Here is a 547-nt window from a genome sequence, read left to right as displayed (position 1 = left end):
CTCTCTCCAGCCTTCATCCCGTCCTCCTCCCCTCTGGACAGGCTATTTTTGAAGGCAATCTATAAGTCCCCTGGCACCCTGCCGGCCTGGGGTTCAGGTTCTAGGCAGTAGATCAATGGAAAGCTGCAGAACTGTGTGCGGTGAGGGAAGACTCCCCACTCCATCCCACCTGCGGATCAAGACCCTGTTCTTTTCTCTCCACCTCATGCTGCAGGTTGAAAGGGTTAAATCTTAAAATCTTTTATCTACCTCTCATAAAAAAGATAAGAGGCATTGAAAAAAAACCCACTGATGTTGCAGAGTGATCTCATTCGTATTCAGAGCTTTTGCTACAAAAAGTCTACAAAGTTTCGATACTGTATACATTTGGACACTGAAGTCACAATCACAATGTATTTTAAGTGGTTCAAACATAAAATGTTGACAAAGAAACACAAATTATCAGTGTATTTGAGGAAAAGTTGTTAAAAATGAAAATTAGTTGAAAAATATACTCACCCTAAGGCAATCCAAGATGTAGATGAGTTTGTTTCTTCATCAGATTTGG

The sequence above is a fragment of the Sinocyclocheilus grahami genome, unplaced genomic scaffold (genome assembly GCF_001515645.1).
Source record: "Sinocyclocheilus grahami isolate Dianchi unplaced genomic scaffold, SAMN03320097.WGS_v1.1 scaffold159.1, whole genome shotgun sequence".
Classification (NCBI taxonomy): domain Eukaryota; kingdom Metazoa; phylum Chordata; class Actinopteri; order Cypriniformes; family Cyprinidae; genus Sinocyclocheilus; species Sinocyclocheilus grahami.
The sequence above is the reverse complement of the archived record's forward strand: the minus strand, read 5'-3'. Positions refer to the sequence as shown.